The 18,271-nt window shown below is 46.7% G+C and overlaps 4 non-coding genes and 2 pseudogenes across 4 annotated transcripts; 5 read left to right on the top strand and 1 right to left on the bottom strand.

Annotated features, from left to right (window-relative positions):
- Positions 1–2,662: 2,662 nt before the first annotated feature.
- Positions 2,663–2,853, top strand: LOC144723775 (U2 spliceosomal RNA). The gene has a single exon (XR_013586301.1). It is a non-coding gene; the product is annotated as a U2 spliceosomal RNA (small nuclear RNA).
- Positions 2,854–3,900: 1,047 nt separating this feature from the next.
- LOC144723861 (U2 spliceosomal RNA) lies at positions 3,901–4,091 on the top strand. The gene has a single exon (XR_013586387.1). It is a non-coding gene; the product is annotated as a U2 spliceosomal RNA (small nuclear RNA).
- A 5,227-nt stretch (positions 4,092–9,318) lies between these two features.
- Positions 9,319–9,392, top strand: LOC144723868 (U2 spliceosomal RNA; annotated as a pseudogene).
- A 1,710-nt stretch (positions 9,393–11,102) lies between these two features.
- LOC144723865 (U2 spliceosomal RNA) lies at positions 11,103–11,210 on the bottom strand (annotated as a pseudogene).
- A 1,555-nt stretch (positions 11,211–12,765) lies between these two features.
- TRNAA-UGC (transfer RNA alanine (anticodon UGC)) lies at positions 12,766–12,837 on the top strand. Its single transcript has one exon. It is a non-coding gene; the product is annotated as a tRNA-Ala (tRNA).
- Positions 12,838–13,341: 504 nt separating this feature from the next.
- On the top strand, positions 13,342–13,413 carry TRNAA-CGC (transfer RNA alanine (anticodon CGC)). The gene has a single exon. It is a non-coding gene; the product is annotated as a tRNA-Ala (tRNA).
- Positions 13,414–18,271: the final 4,858 nt, after the last annotated feature.

Consider the following 18,271-nt stretch of genomic DNA (forward strand, 5'->3'; position numbering starts at 1 on the left):
AATAGTGCCTGTCAGATAAGGTGGTCCAAAAATGTGTAATTACGTCTTTTTTGCGTGGTTGATAGCATCTTTCCAATGATTACTAAGTTTGTACCCATCATCACGGTTGAAATTATGTCTGTGTTTGTATATTTGTATGGCTTCGTGTACAAACCTTTGATGGTAGCCAGGAGGTTTGCAGAGAACCTTGGTCTCGGAAAAGACAATTTCATGAGAGCCCACCGAGTTGTAGCAATGATCGGCAACGGCCGAAGAATCAGTTCTGCCGTGTTTCAGATCTGACTTGTGCTCGCGGACACGATCAGAAACATGACGTTTCGTTTCTCCAATGTAGCAATCACCACAAATGCAACTCAATTTGTAGACTCCAGGATACTGTAAGTCAGGAACGACATCCTTCACAGATGGAATCAGATCACGGATTTTATGCACCGTACTGAATCGGACTTGGATCTTATGTTTGTTTAGAATTTTGGAGATCTTTTTGGTCACGCCTGCTATGTATGGTAACGTGATAGTTTTGGTCGGAGTTTCATGTGGCTGTTTCTGTGTGGTGGGAGAAACAGCTTGGCGGATAGTGCGGTCAGAGTATCCGTTCATCCTGAGGGCCCGATGTACATGTCTTAATTCACCGGTCAGGTGGTGTTGGTCAGAAATGCCATGGGCTCTGAGGTATAGCGTTTTAATGAGATAATTCTTTTGAGATGGGTGGTGGTGGGAATCCGGTTTCAAGTAGGAATCTGTGTGGGTGGCTTTCCTGTAGACAGAATGTCCCAAGGATCCGTCAGGCCTCCTCTTAAACAGAATATCCAAGAATGGTAGTTTACCGTCTTTCTCCACTTCCATGGTGAATCTGATGGATGGGTGTCTAGAATTGATGTGGTCCAAGAAGTGGTTCAATGCTGGGAGGCCATGTGGCCAGATGACGAAAGTGTCATCCACATACCTCTTCCACAGGGAAGGACGCAGGGTGGATGTCTGGATGGCGTCTGATTCAAACTTTTCCATGAACATGTTGGCTATAACTGGTGACAAGGGGGAGCCCATAGGGGTACCCTCATTCTGTTTGTAGAAGGTGCCATTCCAGGTAAAATAGGTGTTGGTGAGGCAATGCCTAACCAGCGCAGGTACATCAGAATTCAATCCATGTTGGACTAAGTCCTCAATTATTGTTAGGGTGTCCGGTACTGGGACTTTGGTAAACAAAGATACTACATCAAAGCTGACGAGGATGTCATCAGGAGATAGTACCATGTCCTTAACCATAGAGACTAATTGGGTTGAGTTGAGTACTGCCAAAGAGGTATTGCCTGTGAAGGGGAGCAGAGTATCTGATAGAAAACGGGCTAGTTTGTACGTAGGAGAGTTTATCGTCGACACGATGGGTCGTAAGCGGGGTGCCTTCTTTATGGATTTTGGGAAGACCATAGAGTCTGGGAGGTCTTGGCGCCGATGGTTTTAGAGAGGGACGTTTGCTTGGTTCGATTAGGGAAGTCGAACTCGTGATGATACTGTTGGTTTTTGTCGTTAGGCTTTTAGTGGGATCGTTTTTAATTTTGGAGTAACTCCCATCATTAAGAAGGTCCAGGATTTTGTTGTTGTATGAATCTTTATCCATGATGACCGTGGCATTGCCCTTGTCTATGTTGGGTTTGCAAACCCCATTTCCGCTGATTGTCCGTAATTGGGTGCGTTCTCTCCTGTTTTGTTCCCAGTCCCCTCCATCTTCTCATTTGTGCCCTGGATAGCTGTCAAATTTCAAAAATCTATCAAACTCTTTTCACAGGTATCCAGTCGGTGTGGGGCAAGAAGTAATATGTCATATGCACATGCACTTATATACAAACAGTTTGTTTTATCCTGTCCTGCTCTGTTTGTTACGTCTTCATAACGCAGTATTGCCCATAATTCCGTAATTTACCTATCTTAGTCTATCTTGCTTCATGTGCTATGTAGAAAGGCCTTAGGCTGAAATTTACTATACCTTCCTTTAGGGACAGTGTTTATTAACGAACGATATTTTTTCGATAGTTTTTTTTCATTCATATGTATTGGTGGTACAATTTGTATTATTAAATTAGCATTTTCTGATTTTAATTCTCTGAATCGATTACACTTGCACCGAAGAACTTCCTCGTTTGTTGGCAGAAACAAACTCGGTTTAATTATTTCTGGGTGTGCCAAAGCCTTTTGCAGAAATTGAGATTTTGTCCCGGTTTCAAATATGAATGGCCGTGTGCGTGACTGATGCTTGTTTAATATTCCGTATCTCTTAACACCATGGCACATGCGGAATGGTCGTGATAACTTGTGCGCATATTCTTTGGTAAAGTCACGTAAAGTATTTTTTTTTAATTTTTGTTATTTTCTTTGAACCTATCTATGTGACTTTACCGAAAGACCCAAATAATATTCGCACAATAAGTTACCACGACCATTCCGCATGTGCCATGGTGTTAAAAATAACAAAGTAGTTTTTTGTTATTTTTTGATATTTTCTTTGAAACTATCTACATGACTTTACCGAAAGGCCCAAAGAATATGAATTCCTGCAGTCACGAAAGCTTTAAGTCAGTATTTATTGTGCGAAGTAACGGCTGGAGGCCCCATGGTGTAGAGAGAGTTTGGCGTATGTAATCTCCACCACTGGCAGGTGTGTGTTATCGCTTCTCGGCCTTTTGGCTAAGATCAAGTGTAGTATCTGTTTTTATCAGTTTAATATCTGATACGTACCACATTGTGGTACCTTATATTAAATTGATTTTTGGGACAGGGAGATGGAATAGGGGCTTGCTCCGTCCACTCCGCGCATCAACCCGGTATTGCAGTTTCTCCGGGAATGGTGCACCTCCCTGCTGGGGGAGGGATATCATCAAACCAAAGTAGACTATGTTGGGTTTGCAAACCCCATTTCCGCTGTTTGTCCGTAATTGGGTGCGTTCTCTCCTGTTTTGTTGCCAGTCCCCTCCATCTTCTCATTTGTCCCCTGGATAGCTGTCAAATTTCAAAAATCTATCAAACTCTTTTCACAGGTATCCAGTCGGTGTGGGTCAAGAAGTAATATGTCATATGCACTTATATACAAACTGTTTGTTTTATCCTGTACTGCTCTGTTTGTTACGTCTTCATAATGCAGTATTGCCCATAATTTTGTAATTTACCTATCTTAGTCTATTCTGCTTCATGTGCTATGTAGAAAGGCCTTTGGCTGACATTTTACTATACCTTCCTTTAAGGAAAAGTGTTTATTAACGAACGATATTTTTTCGATAGTTTTTTTCATTCATATGTACTGGTCGTACATTTTTATTATTAAATTAGCATTTTCAGATTATAATTCTCTGAATCAATTACACTTGCACCTAAGAACTTCCTCGTTTGTTGGCAGTAACAAACTCGGTTGAATTATTTCCCGGTGTGCCAAAGCCTTTTGCAGAAATTGAGATTTTGTCCCGGTTTCAAATGTGAATGGCCGTGTGCGTGACTGATGCTTGTTTAATATTCCGATTCTCTTAACACCATGGCACATGCGGAATGGTCATGATAACTTGTGCGCATATTCTTTGGTAAAGTCACGTAAAGTTTTTTTTGTAATTTTTGTTATTTTCTTTGAACCTATCTATGTGACTTTACCGAAAGACCCAAATAATATTCGCACAATAAGTTACCACGACCATTCCGCATGTGCCATGGTGTTAATAATAACAAAGTAGTTTTTTTGTTATTTTTTGTTATTTGCTTTAACCTATCTACATGACTTTACCGAAAGGCCGAAAGAATATGAATTCCTGCTGTCACGAAAGCTTTAAGTCGGTATTTATTGTGCGAAGTAACGGCTGGAGGCCCCATGGTGTAGAGAGAGTCTTGGCGTATGTAATCTCCACCACTGGCAGGTGTGTTATCGCTTCTCGGCTTTTTGGCTAAGTTCAAGTGTAGTATCTGTTCTTAACAGTTTAATATCTGATACGTACCACATTGTGGTACCTTATATTAAATTGATTTTTGGAACAGGGAGATGGAATAGAGGCTTGCTCCGTCCACTCCGCGCATCAACCCGGTATTGCAGTTTCTCCCGGAATGGTGCACCTCCCTGCTGGGGAGGGATATCATCAAACAAAAGTAGACTATTTTGGATTTGAAAACCCCATGTCCGCTGTTTGTCCGTAATTGGGTGCGTTCTCTCCTGTTTTGTTGCCAGTCCCCTCCATCTTCTCATTTGTGCCCTGGATAGCTGTCAAATTTCAAAAATTCAAAAATCTATCAAACTCTTTTCACAGGTATCCAGTCGGTGTGGGTCAAGACGTAATATGTCATATGCACTTATATACAAACAGTTTGTTTTATCCTGTCCTGCTCTGTTTGTTACGTCTTCATAATGCAGTATTGCCCATAATTTTGTAATTTACCTATCTTAGTCTATTCTGCTTCATGTGCTATGTAGAAAGGCCTTTGTCTGAAATTTTACTATACCTTCCTTTAAGGAAATTGTGTTTATTAACGAACGATATTTTTTCGATAGTTTTTTTCATTCATATGTACTGGTCGTACATTTTTATTATTAAATTAGCATTTTCAGATTATAATTCTCTGAATCAATTACACTTGCACCTAAGAACTTCCTTGTTTGTTGGCAGAAACAAACTCGGTTTAATTATTTCCCGGTGTGCCAAAGCCTTTTGCAGAAATTGAGATTTTGTCCCGGTTTCAAATATGAATGGCCGTGTGCGTGACTGATGCTTGTTTAATATTCCGTATCTCTTAACACCATGGCACATGCGGAATGGTCGTGATAACTTGTGTGCATATTCTTTGGTAAAGTCACGTAAAGTACTTTTTTGTTATTTTTGTTATTTTCTTTGAATCTATTAATGTGACTTTACCGAAAGACCCAAATAATATTCGCACAATAAGTTACCACGACCATTCCGCATGTGCCATGGTTTTAAAAAGTAACAAAGGAGTTTTTTGTTATTTTAGTTATTTTTGTTATTTTCTTTGAACCTATCTACGTGACTTTACCGAAAGACCCAAAGAATATGAATTCCTGCAGTCACGAAAGCTTTATTGTGCGAAGTGGTGGAGACCCCATGGTGTAGAGAGAGTTTTAGCGTATGTGTAGTAGGTTCGAATTAGGTGCACACACACGCAGCTTGGAGGCAACACTATTTATTAAACGGTAAGTAATATAACACTGTACATGAGGTGGTGACCACCTTCCTCAACTCACTAACACTCTGGAACGCGACACAGACTGGACCAGGCAGGCAACGGCCTGCCTGGCCCAGGACGACGACTCGGGACTTGACGACCGATGATGTCTTCACTTCGAAGTACAGTACAACAGCCTTGCTCTGCGTTCACACCACGCTTATATCTGCTTTGGCGTGGCCGGCTCCGCCCCGGCGTGGCTGGCTCTCTTCAGGCCACGCCTCCCTTCCCAGGACACGCCTCACTTCCCCCACCTCTGGGAAGGTCCGGATCCCTTCACCACGTGACCCCCCAGGCACCCCCTTGGGGCCCCCAGCCTTCGTACGGGCCGACACAGTAGTGCCCGTTCTATGTCACTACATCACCCCCCCCTGTATAAACACACAGCCTTCCCCGGCTGTTACACAACTGTGAAACATCGAAAAGGTGTGCCTCCGAACCAGCAACATCAATAAATGACCGGCGACCGATAAGAAATACAATCACGTAATATATACAGAATCGACGAGGGTAAAAGGGAACCGCATAGAAAACGGGGAATTAACAACAAATATACATGAAAACTGGCTAACCCACTTACGCTCCAGCACAGCCTCCCCCGTTAGAATCATGCATGCAATGACAGTCACCCGTTAGCACCCCCCCCCCCCCGCCTTTCCGACGTGGCGTCACAACCAGTAGCACGCGTCGGCCATATCGGGGGGGGAATTTCCATGTTACCACCCCACCGCCTTTCCGACGCGGCGTCACAACCAGTAGCACGCGTCGGCCATATCGGGGGGGGAATTTCCATGTTACCACCCCACCGCCTTTCCGACGCGGCGTCACAACCAGTAGCACACGTCGGCCATATCGGGGGGGGAATTTCCATGTTACCACCCCACTGCCTTTCCGACGCGGCTTCACAACCAGCAGCACGCGTCGGCCATATCGGTGGGATTTTAACCCAGTCTCTCGCCAAGACTCGCATCGAAGCATATAGCTGTACCGACCGAGCTGAGACGACCCAGTCTCTCTCCAAGACTCGCATCGAAGCATATAGCTGTACCGACCGAGCTGAGACGACCCATCGTTCACTCACTGCACAACATGCACCCTAACAACTGAGGGATACAGTCTCAACGTAACAGGACAACTCCACCTGAACCTTACGAATCTCCAGCCCACTGTTTCAACGCACCTCGGAGGGTCTCAACCTCCGAGCCGTCAGGTCAAGCTGTCAGCCATAGCATGACGGGACCACACTCCCCGAGCCATGTGAGCGCATAGCCCACAAGGCTAGACAAGCCACAGAGTGTCTCGATCTCCGGGCTGTCAGGTCAAGCCGTCAGACACAGCATGACGGGACCACACTCTCCGAGCCATGTGAGCGCACAGCTCACTAGGCTAGACAAGCCACGGAGTGTCTCGATCTCCGGGCTGTCAGGTCAAGCCGTCAGCCATTGCATGACGGGACCACACTCTCCGAGCCATGTGAGCGCACAGCCCACTAGGCTAGACATGCCACGGAGTGTTTCAATCTCCGGGCTGTCAGGTCAAGCCGTCAGCCATTGCATGACGGAACCACACTCTCCGAGCCCTGTGAGCGCACAGCCCACTAGGCTAGACATACCACGGAGTGTTTCAATCTCCGGGCTGTCAGGTCAAGCCGTCAGCCATTGCATGACGGAACCACACTCTCCGTGCCCTGTGAGCGCACAGCCCACTAGGCTAGACATACCACGGAGTGTTTCAATCTCCGGGCTGTCAGGTCAAGCCGTCAGCCATAGCATGACGGGACCACAACGTTCATGTTAGACACGCAACACTCACTGGGCCATCCTGGTCAGGACCTGCGCCCCAAGATAGGTGACAGCCAGCAGCACAATTCCAAATCCCTGGCAGCATGTCACCATCGCAATTTAACACCATCACAACACATACAATTTGAATTATGATCCCCCACAGAACTGATCCAATGCCGAACAGGTACGCACAATTTGTGACGATCCCGAATATTCAATGGTCACAACAATACACCTCACATCCCGTATCCGTACACATCATCTCCGAGACTCACATTGCAGCATGCAGCTGTATCAACCGAGTGGAGAGAGCAACGCATTTTGACGGCAATTAACGGAAACGCACCCCAGGTCCATGTAGAACACAAAGGGCATTCCCGCACAAAATACATCATCTGTGCAACAACGGACAGGAACCAACCAGTGAGTTTGAAACAAACCGATCCTGTCATTTCAAAATCCCCGTCAACATTAACCATGGGACTCAGGGCATTCGAATTTTGAGAGCAAAACAAAACTAGACACAAACGTCAAAAATCGCCGAATTGATTAATACAGTATATGCAGTATACGAAGTTCGTACAGTCAATCATTTGGCGCAATGCTCCATCCAGTCCCCACATGGCAACACACACAATCAATACTCCAGACAATCCGTACATAGTAAATAATCACAAGCAAGTACCAAACAGTCCCTACACTGTTAACAATTTCAAGCAAAGCTCCATACGGTCTGTACATTGGCAACAATGACGATCAAAGTTTCTGACAGTTACAAGTGACAATCACGAGCGAAACTCCATACAGTATACACAATAACAATGGCGATTTCGCAACACAACGATGTAACAACACGAGTCATTAACACGGCAACATACAGGATATCAACGGAGCTCGGGACACCAACAACGAATTAATCATTAACTACACCCAGAAGATACCGATCTCGACGCCGTAATTAACAACAACACTGTTACAAGCAGAAACCCGCATGGTCGCCGCGTCAATTTATCACGCACACAACCGGACGAACACGCTCCGCAAACCAGCGAGTTAAAAAAACACACGCGATCGCAACCCGGCGCACGCAAGATGGGTGAAGATATTATTATTTTTCTTGGGGATGGGTGCTTGTCATGTCACGACTCGCCTGGCGACTTTGAATAGCGCAGGGCGGCAAGGTGGAGCACTGGGACGGCCCGAAGAATCTTTCATGGTGAACACGGCCTGCTCTTGCGAACCCATCCACCTCTCGCGCTCGAGCAGAAGACTGGAACTCCCCCTCTGCAGGCGTTGATGTCGGCGGGAGCGGCATTTCGGCAGCAGGAGCGGCGTTTTGGCGGGAACCGCGCCCCGACCAGCCCTCGAGTTGGCTGGAGCGGCGTTTTAGCGGGAACCGCGCCCCGACCAGACCTCGAGTTTGGCGGGAGCGGCGTTTTGGCGGGAACCGCGCCCTGACCAGCCGCCGAGTTGGCAGGAACAGCGCCACGATCAGCCGCCGAGTTGGCGGCCCCACCGCGTGGCCCGCATGCCCGGGCCTCCCCCCGCCAGCCCCCGCAGAGACGACGGTGTCCTCTCCCCACGGCTCCATCGCTCCGTTCTCGATGGCAGCGAAGCAGCGGTGCGATGCCAGTCCCCCCGCTCCGCGTGCAGCGCCATCTCTCTCTCTCTCTGTCACCGGGGCTGCCATCCCCGGTGCTGTCCGAAGGATGGTCGTCACACCGTCCCCGTTGTACGAAGGCGTCCAGGTGAGTTTTATATTTGTTTTTCGTGTGCCCATTTTACTTCCCTAGGATAACACCTAGCAATATTTATTTTTCCACAACTTCTGACGCCAAATGTAGTAGGTTCGAATTAGGTGCACACACACGCAGCTTGGAGGCAACACTATTTATTAAACGGTAAGTAATATAACACTGTACATGAGGTGGTGACCACCTTCCTCAACTCACTAACACTCTGGAACGCGACACAGACTGGACCAGGCAGGCAACGGCCTGCCTGGCCCAGGAAGACGACTCGGGACTTGACGACCGATGATGTCTTCACTTCGAAGTACAGTACAACAGCCTCGCTCTGCGTTCACACCACGCTTATATCTGCTTTGGCGTGGCCGGCTCCGCCCCGGCGTGGCTGGCTCTCTTCAGGCCACGCCTCCCTTCCCAGGACACGCCTCACTTCCCCCACCTCTGGGAAGGTCCGGATCCCTTCACCACGTGACCCCCCAGGCACCCCCTTGGGGCCCCCAGCCTTCGTACGGGCCGACACAGTAGTGACCATTCTACGTCACTACATATGTAATCTCCACCACTGGCAGGTATGTGTTATCGCTTCTTGGCCTTTTGGCTCAGATCAAGTGTAGTATCTGTTCTTATCAAGTCTCAAGAGGCACGACCTTATATACTGGTTAAGGGGGGAGGAGCCAGGATGGGCCGCGGGAGAGGAGGAGTTGTGAGATGGTCAGTACTGCTGCTGGAACTGAGCCTTTCTAATGTAGATGGCATAAGTAGATAAGCAAGCTAGGATTAAGCTGCCTTTGTTATGTTGCTGGGTGGGTAAAATTCAAAGCAGGTAACTAAAGTAAAAAAGAAGCTAAACGTGATAAGCAACGTGTGGTGATGTTGATGGTGGTGCGTGGAGCTGGGGGTAACAGACTGGTAATATGGATATGTTTAAGAAGATAAATTTAAACTGGCTGTCTATCAGTAAACTGCACGGTAACTAAAGTGTAACTTGGTTAATTACATCTTTCCAATGATTGCTCAATCTGAATCCATCATCTCGGTTGAAGTTATGTCTGTGTTTGTATATCTGGATGGCCTCATGGACAAATCTTTGGTAGTATCCAGGAGGTTTGCAAGGTACCTTGGTATCAATCTGAGAAATCACATCCTCTACTGAGAGGAGACCTGACGGATCCTTGGGACATTCTGTCTACAGGAAAGCCACCCACACAGATTCCTACTTGAAATCTGATTCCCATCACCACCCATCTCAATAGAATTATCTAATCAAAACGCTATACCACAGAGCTCATGGCATTTCTGACCAACACCACCTGGCCCAGTGAATTAAGACATGTACATCAGGCCCTCAGGATGAACGGATACTCTGACCGCACCATCCGCCAAGATGTTTCTCCCACCATACAGAAACAGCCACATGAAACTCTGATCAAAACTATCACGTTGCCATACATAGCAGGCGTGACCAAAAAGATCTCCAAAATTCTAAACAAACATAAGATCCAAGTCCGATTCAGTACAGTACGTAAAATCCGTGATCTAATTCCATCTGTGAAAGATGTCATTCCTGACTTACAATACCCTGGAGTCTACAAACTGAGTTGCAGGTGTGGTGATTGCTACATTGGAGAAACGAAACGTCATATCTCTGATCGTGTCCGCGAGCACAAGTCAGATCTGAAACACGGCAAAACTGATTCTTCCGCCGTTGCCGATCATTGCTACAACGCTGTGGGCTCTCATGAAATTGTCTTTTCCGAGACCAAGGTGCTCTGCAAGCCTCCTGGCTAACATCAAAGGTTTGTACACGAGGCCATCCAAATATACAAACACAGACATACTTTCAACCGTGATGATGGGTACAAACTTAGTAATAATTGGAAAGATGTTATTAACCATGCAAAAAAAGAGTTAACTACACATATTTGGAGCATTCCTGGCAGCGATTTCAGCCGTACCACCTCTACATAACAAAAGACTCAGTCAACCATTCTACACAACAAAGACTCATTTCCTGACAGCGATTTCAGCTGCATCACCTCTACATAACAAAAGGCTCAGTCCCATTTACACGCACCTTTACATCATCCGCACCTAGTTTACACAACAAAGGCTCATTCCTAACAGCGTGCTTCAGCCGCATCGAACCACAGGGCCTACCTTGGCTCCTCCCAACCTTAACCAGTATATATACACAAGGACTGTTTTCTTGGAACTTCTCTCACTTGATACAGCTATCGTGCTGTGATGGTTCCACCTGAAGATGGAAGCTTGTGTTGCCCCGAAACGTCGTGATTTTATTTTATTTTTTATTTTACTTTTATTAATTTTAAACTTAAATTTTTACCTACGTGACTTTACCGAAAAAACCTAAGAATATTAATTTAAGGTACCACAATGTGGTACGTATCAGATATTAAACTGATAAGAACAGATACTACACTTGATCTTACCCAAAAGGCCGAGAAGCGATAACACACACTTGCCAGTGGTGGAGATTACATACGCCAAGACTCTCTCTACACCATGGGGCCTCCACCCGTTACTACGCACAATAAATACTGACTTAAAGCTTTCGTGACTGCAGGAATTCATATTCTTTGGGCCTTTCGGTAAAGTCATGTAGATAGGTTCAAAGAAAATAACAAAAAATAACAAAAAACTCCTTTGTTATTTTTAACACCATGGCACATGCGGAATGGTCGTGGTAACTTATTGTGCGAATATTATTTGGATCTTTCGGTAAAGTCACATAGATAGGTTCAAAGAAAATAACAAAAATAACAAAAAATACTTTACGTGACTTTACCAAAGAATATGCGCACAAGTTATCACGACCATTCCGCATGTGCCATGGTGTTAAGAGATACGGAATATTAAACAAGCATCAGTCATGCACACGGCCATTCATATTACAAGTAGGAACAATGTTTCACACTGCCCACCAGGGATTATTTGTCTGTCTGTCTGACTGTCTGTCGTGCATAAACAGGTCCCTGCGGGGTGGGCTGGTAGGAACGAATAACCAAAGAATATAAACATAATGTATTATTACACTTGTTTAGCCAGGAAAGCCTCACTGAGTCTAAAGGTTTTTGTAGGGTCCTGCCAAGTGTTTGCAGTAGGGGGCGATGTTGCTACACCTAATCGGACGATACGAAGGGAGAGTTTGAGGCCTAGTTCTAGGCTTTAGGCCTAGCTGTAGGCTTTAGGCCGCTGTGAGTTAATTTTTAATGTAAATGTTTTAATTATTAATGTAAAAGCTTTAAATGTAAATGTTTCTATTTAAAAACATCAGGGAATGTAACATTGTTAAACATTAACTCCCTTTCACACAGGCGGGGGTACGATACGAAGGGAGAGTTTGAGGCCTAGTTCTAGGCTTTAGGCCTAGCTGTAGGCTTTAGGCCGCTGTGAGTTAATTTTTAATTTAAATGTTTTAATTAAATGCTATCTCAGGGAATTATAAGGGAATGTTACACTTGTTTAGCCAGGAAAAATGTTTTAATTAAAAGCTATCTCAGGGAATTATAAGGGAATGTTACACTTGTTTAGCCAGGAAAGCGTCACTGAGTCTAAAGGTTTTTGTAGGGTCCTGCCAAGTGTTTGCAGTAGGGGGCGATGTTGCTACACCTAATCGGACATCGGACGGACGGACGATATAATCTATTGTAGGCTGGTTCACTTCGTTCCTACCAGTAACATATATATATATATAATACAAACAGCTCTTTGATTGGTGGAGACCTACTGCCGGGTCCGGAGAGGGGAGGTGCCTAAGGGAGGAGGGTCAGGTGAGGGGCCTAAGGAAGGGGGGAGTCAGGAGAGGAGCCTGAGGGGGGGCGGGGTCAGAGGAGGGGCCTAAGGGAGGGGGGGTCAGGGGAGGGGCCTAAGGATATGGGGGGGCGGTCAGGGGAGGGGCCTAAGAGAGGGGGGGTAAGGGGAGGTTTCTTAAGGGAGGGGGGGGGTGGTAAGGGGAGGGGCCGATAGTTAAGGGGGTTGGCTACCTGCCTGGCTGCCAGCGTGGTAGGGATGTAGCTCAGTGGGAGAGCGCACGCCTTGCATGTGTGAGGGCCCGGGTTCAATCCCCGGCATCTCCATGTTGGAAGCTTTTATTTAATTTATTTTTCCAACAAAGGTTAATTTCCAAAATTAATTGGCTGTGTCCATGTCCCTGTAATCGGGGTGCACGTGAACTCTCGTAAATATTACCCGATATGAACGATGCCTTCGGATGAATTTGTCTTGATTTCCAGAACTTGCTGTTTGTATAACTACCGATGCACACAGTGATCAAATGGTTTACTTAAACATTTGGAGATGAAAACAAGTGCTTAGAAGTATCCAAGACACTTTTTTATTTCCGAATTAAAAATTTCCAACAATAAATAAATTGGGAAAGCATTATAGTATCCATCAACATATATTCTTGTTATTTCTTTTTGTTTGAAAGAAATACATTTTGCTTGGACTCTGTGCAAACACGATGTGTGCAGGGCCCAGGGCCAACAGCAGAGTGAGTGGGGTGACAAGGGATAAGAAGAAGCTGATGACGAAGTTTCACCCCGTACCGAGGTGGAACTGCGCCCAGGTAGAACCAGAATAGGGATGTAGCTCAGTGGTAGAGCGCACGCTTCGCATGTGTGAGGCCCCGGGTTCAATCGCCGGCATCTCCACGAGGTGATGTTTTGTCAGTGGCCAATTTTACTCAAAGGAATATGCGTGGCCTGGACAAAACGCCTGCTTGTTTTCATTCGTTATAGTTGCTGAGCACAGATCCAGAAGACCAACATGTCATACGGTCAGCAATGAACAGCACTACAACCAAAGTTGTAGTTGTGGGGGCCGTTGGCCCCCGGGGTCCCTCCCTCACGCATCCCCTATTCCGTTCGCGTTGCCACACCGCCCTAATACCCACTAGGGTGTCGCCGGCATTCGAACGCGACGCCCCTACTCGTCCAGCCTCACGCAGCGCTCCCACGCTGCGAGCATACGTACGCACAGCATGATCAATCAAACGCCATACACCGTTACGTACAGCTCTCGCACCCTGCGAGCGTGTGCCCGTCTACCGCCCTTGTGCAGCACTCGTCTCCACGTCGAATAACCACGTTACCAATCGCGCACCTGTATCATACACGGAGCGAACGTACGCACACACACGCAGCTCCGTGCACTCCAACTCAACACTGACTACTCACGTTATGATTGCGCAACTGTATCATACACGGAGTGAACGCACGCGCACACACGCAGCTCCACACGCGACTCACCTCTCAACGAGATCACGATCAGCTATTAATAATTTATTGTCTGCTACCTGGGACTTGTTGTTAAATCAGTACGTATCGACGAGGCTGGCCTATCCTACTACCCCTGGACCTATTCCCTATTTATCGGCTTACGATACCCTTTCACCTTGCTACTCACGGTTCGAAGTATTCGGCGTCCTGTGGCTTTTCCTCGATGCTCGTCTGGACACCACGTCACGCGGACGTCCGGAGGGCAGAGCTGGGAGCCGACTTGAACGCGGGCCTCTTGAAGCGAAGTGAGATCCCTCTACCTCGCTACGCTCCCTTTTATCCTAATTCCCGGACTCAGGCCCCCCCTCCCTTCCCTAGTACTCTTCGCTCCCCCTCCTGCCATGTGTGGGGCATGTGCTGTGCAATCGCTTTCTTATGCAGGGTGCCTTAGTTATGCACATTATGCGGCAGCGTCCATCACAAAGGCTCGCCGTCAGATGCGCTGCGTGTGTGGCGTTTATTATAATTATGCTCTTCCATCACAATGCTTATGCGCGGCGCTCACTCCAACTATGCTCCTCCATCACAATGCTTATGCCCCTCTTATTGCCCCGTCGATACTTGCGTGTGTGGGGTGTATGTGGTGCGTTTCACTCGCGGTGGCCGAATGGCCCCTCGCTGCGACCTTGCAATCTTAATGCCGGTCGGAGCGCCGCGAAGTAGCATCGGGGGAGGTCGTCCAATTCCCTGGTCACCGGAAACCGTGAAAGTTATCCCGATAAGGGTTTCTCGGATTAAAACCGGTCGGCCAGGTGACTTCCCCTCGAAGCTCTATGGGGGGGGAAATGCATGCGGGTGTGTTCATGTGAGGTGAGGTGAGGGGGACGCAGGGTTGGCTCCGTCGCTTGGTGGTGGCGAGGTCGTAGCTAGGGCGCCTGTTGAACGGCTTCGTGGCGGCGGCATCACATAGTCGATAAGAGTTAACATATTTATGGAAATTAGAAAGATTATTAGACTTGATATCGTCGCATGGACTTCCAAATTCGAGCAGTGCGTGGAAGAAGCCGATAGAAAAGTGTTGTGACCTGCCGAGTGGTGGTCGAACGGAGTGGGTGAGACGAAAATCAGCCTGGAGTCCTCATCGCTGAAGGAGAACTCAACGAGTGGAATTATATCAGGATACTTGGGACATTTTCTTGAAAAGAGTAGAGGTAAATTATGCCGAGGTAATTGAATGGGAAATCAAATTGTGATTTGAAGAGGAAATATATCGTTGAATTTTTTACAAAACACTAAAGACCCATCTTCTTGGTTCTTTCGGTAAAGTCACGTAGAAGGGAAGTAATAAAATAATAAAAATAAAACATAATAAAATTATTCTCACGACGTTTCGGCCACAACGCAAGCAGCCGTCCTCAGGTGAAATCCAGGTCCGTCGAATCGACAGAGTCTGAATGAAACAGCACACGAGCTTGGAGCATATATATAAGCTGGGCGCCTTGACAAAGGAATTTGCATATCAAGAGGAATTTAGCATATTTATGGGAAATGCAGGAATGTGATTAGTACTACATATGCATGTGCATTATGCAGGATTAACAGCATCAAAGAAAGTTGCAGTTGCTGCTGCTGCTGCAGTTGCTGCTGCTGCTGCAGTTGCTGCTGCTGCAGTTGCTGCTGCTGCTGCTGCAGTTGCTGCTGCTGCAGTTGCTGCTGCTGCTGCTGCAGTTGCTGCTGCTGCTGCAGTTGCTGCTGCTGCTGCAGTTGCTGCTGCTGCTGCAGTTGCTGCTGCTGCTGCTGCTGCAGTTTCTGCTGCTGCTGCAGTTGCTGCTGCTGCTGCAGTTGCTGCTGCTGCTGCAGTTGCTGCTGCTGCTGCAGTTGCTGCTGCTGCTGCAGTTGCTGCCTTATCCATTTTAATATAACACTATGTATTATTCTACCCACCCTAATGTGTATCACACTGCTATATATTTACTATACAATTACGACACCATACATTACTCTGCACACTGCACCATGCCAGTGAGTGGAACGCGGTCTGAAAGTCACCGTAAACGTGAACACAATCAGTTAAGATCCGAAATGGTTTATTACGTCCTTCCAATGATTGCTAAGCCAGAATCCATCTTCTCGGTTGAAATTGTCTCTGTGTTTGTATATGTGGATCGCCTCCACATATACAAACACAGAGACAATTTCCCACAATCTCCCAGCTATCAGAAGCTGGTGCCTTATCCATTAGGCCACTGGGCCATATTCAACTAGCCGTGTGTTCTTTGTGATGACCCCTAATGTGGATGAGATGTCATTTTCATGGTCCTCGGAAGTAGCCCAGGTAATGCTTGCTTCCAAGTGCCGCTATCTAACAACCGGGAAAAGGAACATATCTACGAGATTTCCGAGTAGATTTTTCAACTCAGGCCATGACTCCGATAGCCCCCTTACACAACGAGGTCACGTTACTGGGTTCAGACTGACCCAGTGTGGTGGGGATGTAGCTCAGTGGTAGAGCGCACGCTTTGCATGTCTGAGGCCCCGGGTTCAATCCGCCGGGTTCAATTCCTGGCATCTCCATGTTGGAAACTTTTAGTTAATTTATGTTTCCAACAAAGGTTGATTTCCAAAATCAATTGGCTGTGTCAATGTCCCTGTAATAGGGGTGCACATTAACTTTCGTAAATATTACCCTAAATGAACGATACCTTTGGATGAATTTCTGTTGATTTCAGGAACTTGCTATTTGTATAACTAGCGATGCACACAGTTATCAAATGGTTTATTTAAAAATTTGGAGATGAAAACAAGTGCTTAAAAGTATCCAAAACACTTTTTTTTATTTCCGAATTTAACACATTCCTGTGGAGGGAGCTGGTAGGAACGTTGGGTTGCTCGGTCAATGGCCAGGGTCAACGGCGGCGTGGTGTATTCCGCAAATATGCCCGTCTGTGAGGGCGGGCACAAGCCGGCGTGAGTAGGTTAAACGTTGAGTTTTATCAGGGCACCACGGAGTGACCAGCCCCTCCCCACCCAGCCCCACCCCTCCCACCCCCACCCAGCTCCACCCTCCACACCCTCCCCTCCCCACCCTCCCCACCCAGGCCCTCCCCACCCTCCCCTTTCCACCCAGCCCCACCCCTCCCATTTTTGGATGCACGACGGACGGACGGACACAATAATCCCCTGTGGGCTGATGTAACTAGGAGGTTCCTACCAGTAATATTTCCAAGAATAAATCAATTGGGAAAGCATTATAGGATCCATCCACATGTATTCTTGTTATTTATTTTTGTTTCAAAAAAATAAATTTTGTTTGGACTCTGTGCAGACTTGATGGGTTCAGGGCCCAGGGCCAACAGGAGAGTGGGGTGACGAGCGAGAGGAAGAAGCTGTTGACGAAGTTTCACCCCGTACCGAGGTGGAACTGCGCCCAGATAGAACCACCATGGGGATGTAGCTCAGTGGTAGAGCGCACGCTTTCGCATGTGTGAGGCCCCGGGTTCAATCCCCGGCATCTCCACGAGGTGATATTTTTGCCAGTGGACAATTTTACTCGAAGAAATATGCGTGGCTTGTTTTCATTCGTTATGGTTGCTGAGCACAGAAGACCAACATGTCATAGGGTCAGCAATGAACAGCACTACAGTCAAAGTTGTAGTCGATAAGAGTTATCATATTACAGGAAGGAACAATAATTCCACACTGCCCACCAGGGATTATTTGTCTGTCTGTCGTGCATAGCCACGCCCTCGATTTGTATTTCATACAGCGCTTCGGGCGGGCTCAGCACCACGTGACGCGCCGCCCCACGCAGCTTGCGCCGCGTGACACGGATCGCATGAATGCGCTGTCCAACCAAGTTCCTACCTGCCCACTCCGAAGGAACGTGTTTAAACCGAGTTTGTTTCTGCCAACAAACGAGGAAGTTCTTAGGTGCAAGTGTAATTGATTCTGAGAATTAGAATCTGAAAATGCTAATTTAATAATAAAAATTGTACGACCAGTACATATGAATGAAAAAAACTATCGAAAAAATATCGTTCGTTAATAAACACTGTCCCTAAAGGAAGGTATAGTAAAATTTCAGCCAAAGGCCTTTCTACATAGCACATGAAGCAGGATAGAGTAAAATAGGTAAATTACGGAATTATGGCTAATACTGCATTATGAAGACGTAACAAACAGAGCAGTACAGGATAAAACAAACTGTTTGTATATAAGTGCATGTGGCATATGACATATTACTTCTTGACCCAGTTTGATAGATTTTTGAAATTTGACAGCTATCCAGGGC

This window comes from Lampetra planeri, chromosome 18 (genome assembly GCF_965212315.1).
Source record: "Lampetra planeri chromosome 18, kcLamPlan1.2.h2, whole genome shotgun sequence".
In the NCBI taxonomy this organism is placed as follows: Eukaryota; Metazoa; Chordata; class Hyperoartia; order Petromyzontiformes; family Petromyzontidae; genus Lampetra; species Lampetra planeri.